General features: G+C 35.1%; 1 pseudogene; it reads right to left on the bottom strand.

The window, feature by feature from the left end:
* Positions 1–716: 716 nt before the first annotated feature.
* On the bottom strand, positions 717–2,332 carry LOC113401323 (SCAN domain-containing protein 3-like; annotated as a pseudogene).
* Between the last annotated feature and the right edge of the window lie 1,400 nt (positions 2,333–3,732).

Raw genomic sequence — 3,732 nt, 5'->3', positions numbered from 1 at the left:
ACTAGAAGCATAAAACTTATATCCTAACCTAACCCACTAAGGGATGAAATAAGGGTTGAAAGTTTTCATGGAAGTCGTCATTTTTTAAGCTAAAAATATGAAAATTTTATTTTTGGGCTACTGATTAAAAATGAATTGATTCACATTTAAGCGTTTTTGGATATTTTACGCCTAAGGAGAGAAATTGGGTAGACATTTCGTATATAGGATAGTCTGGAAGACCGTCATATTGAAGTTAGCAGCTCGAAATTTTATTTTTGGGCTACTCACTGATTAAAAATGAGTTGATTCGCATTAAAAAGTGCCTGGATATTTTACGCCTAAGGAGAGAAATTGGGTTGGCATTTTGTATATAGGATAGTCTGGAAGACCGTCATTTTTGAAGTTAGAAGCACGAAACTTTATTTATGGGCTACGGATTAAAAATGAGTAGATACGTATTTAAGCCTCTACCTCTAGAACAGTAGTTCCCAAACTTATTTTTCTCGTGGACCACTTTCAAAATTTTATTGGTTTCGGTGGACCCCCTGCTGCTACATTTCTACCACATTCTTAAAATCGCCAAAAAATAAAAATTGTGTCACTTCTGAATTCTGTCCCTATATTCCGATAGGTAAAATAAAAACGAAAAATGTTACATTTTATAAGACTTTATTTATTAAAAGAATAGAATTACAAGAAAAAAATAATAAGGTAAAAAAATAATAAGGTTCAGGTCATAATTTTAAGTAATGGGAAGGATGTATTTGATGGAGTGTCAGCAAACGATCAATGTTTGGCTTTATAATTGTGAGCAATAACCGAAAATCCCCCCGCTCTGTGATGTTTAATTTGCTCCTTTATTTTGTTAAGAGGTTTGTAATGGCACTGAAACTCCTTTCGACAAGATATGACGAGGGAAAAGTTATTAAAAATTTCCTTGCGATTTCCCACAGTCCAGGATATTTTTCGGGTATTTCTGCTTGCAGCCAAAATGTTTGGTAGCCTTTTCTAAATTTCACCTTCAGCTCCTCATTGGTGCTTAGCTCAAGCAACTCCTCTTGTAATACAACATTGGCCACTTCCGTTTCATCAAATGGATTTATGATCCATAGTGGTATATCCATCGTCAGCATATCTTCAAACCTGGTTTTGAAGTCATCATGCAGGGCACTTAAATGTTGACTGTAGGTATGGATATCCTCATCAATACATTCTACCTGCGACAAGTTTGGAAATTGAGAGAATTCGCGCCGACTAATGTTTTGCTTCATAAATTTCAATTTCCCAAGAAAAGCCGAAATAATCCCCTTTGTTTTTATTAAATTCAGGCTGTCACTTTGTAACTGCAAGTTAATATCATTAATTTTTTTAAACAAATCTGTCAAATACGCAATGTTGGAATTGAATTTGATCAAGTTTTCTTTTAAATCTGGATCTCTACTTTCTAGGAACTCTTATACGGAATCGAAAACAGAGTAAAATCTCGTTAAGCATGCACCTTTCGACAACCAGCGTGCTTCAGTATGTAAGAGCAGTCGTTGGAAGTCTTCATAATTTTCGTCGCACAATTGAACAAATAAACGCGTATTCAATGCATTGCTTCTGATTTTGTTGACAGCTTTTATTACAAAATTAAGAGATTGGTTCAACCTGTCACTTAAATGTTTTGCCACAAGATGTTGTCGGTGGATTACGCAATGAATAGCTGTAAGTCCTGGTATAACTCTTTTGAGATGACTTATAAACCCCCGATATCGCCCGACCATTGCAGGAGCTCCGTCTGTTGCCACTGAAATAATCTTTGTAAATGCAATCTATTTTTCTGTAAAAAATTACTCAGGACATTAAATATTGATTCGCCTTTAGTGTCAGTCTCCAAAGTTCTGGCAAATAGCAATTCTTCGTGAATTTCTTCCTCCATAATAAATCGGACATATGCCAATAATAATGCTTCATTACCGGGTAAGGTTGACTCGTCCAGTTGTATAGACAAATGATTTTTTTGCAGATGATTGCACAAAAAACTTTCGATATCAGATCTCATTTCATCAATGCGTCTTTGTACAGAATTGTTACTTAATGGAATTCTTTTTTCTTCAACCTCTTCAACAGCGGGTAAAATTAATTGTTCTCCGATAGTGTGCGGTTTTCCAGATTTTGCTATAAGTAATGAGATATTGTAAGATGCCTGCAAGCCATCATCGTTACTTTGAGATGTTGAAGCGAACATACTGTGCATGGTGGGTCTCTTTTCATATTTTACCTTCAATGTTTGAAAATATTTTAAATCTTTACCTATTTTATCAGTATGACACCTTTTTAGATGATCTTCGAGCTTTGATGGTTTCATTTTTCTTTTTTTTCATTTTTCATTTCAAATAATCGACACTATATTGTCGACATTTTTTCTTTGCTGTAGCCATGTTTCGTGTCAGTTACCTTACCTGTAAAAAAAAAAAATGTTTTCGTAACCAAGTTTTTTTCTGAATATAGGTATCACACCGCAGCCTTTGTCAGCACGCGGAAATAGAATTACGGCTTGTAAAGGGACCAACTAATAAACCGCTAAGACAAATACAGACGTTTTCACAAAACGGTATCAATTTTAAAGTACCTAATTTACCACTAATTTTTAATAGTACAAATTAAAATTGGTGTACTCAGTATCGAATACTGATCATATTGTAGGATCATAGTGTAGGAAAAAATAAAAATCGAAATCCCAAAATTGACCATAAAAACGATAACTAACATTTCATCAAATCAATGAGTTCACGCGTTCCGTGTATTTGCGTATTTTTTGTCTGCGGCTTCATTGTTAAAACATGACAAACTGGCATCGAAGTTCAAGCCCCGCCCCTTTCCCGTCGCCCGCGCACCGCTCGCTCTTTCCGAAAAGGAATAGTTTTGATAAAATAGTTACTTCAAAATCAATTTAAAATGATTGTGAAATTACTGTTTTATAAAATTAGTAGTTATTTGCAAGAAAAATTACAAAATTAATTGCTCTGAAATATTGCTTATTCGGCCTTTTTAGAGAGGTAGTGCTTCTCTCGTGAAAAAACAATTGAATATAACGTGCTGTGCTTGTCTTCAAATCGAAAGAGGACAATTAAAATATCTGTAAGTTACTAAGTTACCTATCTTTACAAGCAGTTGTGATCAACCGACTAGTACACGTAAACAAAATACTTAAGTACTATAACAAAAAAAGGTAGGTACTTACTTTTCTCCGGCACTAGCAAACACTGATATAAATTTTCTCACACCTTTTTTTCGAAATTCCGGAAACAAATAAATGAGTTTGCCTTTGGTATCAAGTATTTATAGTGGTGATCAAGTTCATGTCTGAACAAGTATTAAGCATTGTCGGGCGGATAGCGCTTTGCAAGTCTGTACACGAAATTGTACGTAATATCGAATACGCAAGGTTGGACAAGTAACAGTCGCTTGCCTTATTAAAATATTATCTGCTTAGTTAGGTACTTAAAACAATGTAGGTAGGCCCTTATAAAAACTATGCTTAAATTTTTGCTTCTTACTATCAAAAGCAGATACATTTTCGTGGAGCCCCATTAACATCTTATGGATCCCCATTTTTTATTCACGCCTACGTAGACCCCCAGCAAGTCTCCCGTGGACCCCTGGGGGTCCACCTGGACCACTTTGGGAATCACTGCTCTAGAAGGTAAATTACTGCTTACATCCCTCGTTCAAGGTTGGTCAGGTTTGGTTATTTACTTAACTATT

This window comes from Vanessa tameamea, chromosome 7 (assembly GCF_037043105.1).
Source record: "Vanessa tameamea isolate UH-Manoa-2023 chromosome 7, ilVanTame1 primary haplotype, whole genome shotgun sequence".
Taxonomy (NCBI): domain Eukaryota; kingdom Metazoa; phylum Arthropoda; class Insecta; order Lepidoptera; family Nymphalidae; genus Vanessa; species Vanessa tameamea.
The sequence above is the reverse complement of the archived record's forward strand: the minus strand, read 5'-3'. Positions and strand labels throughout refer to the sequence as shown.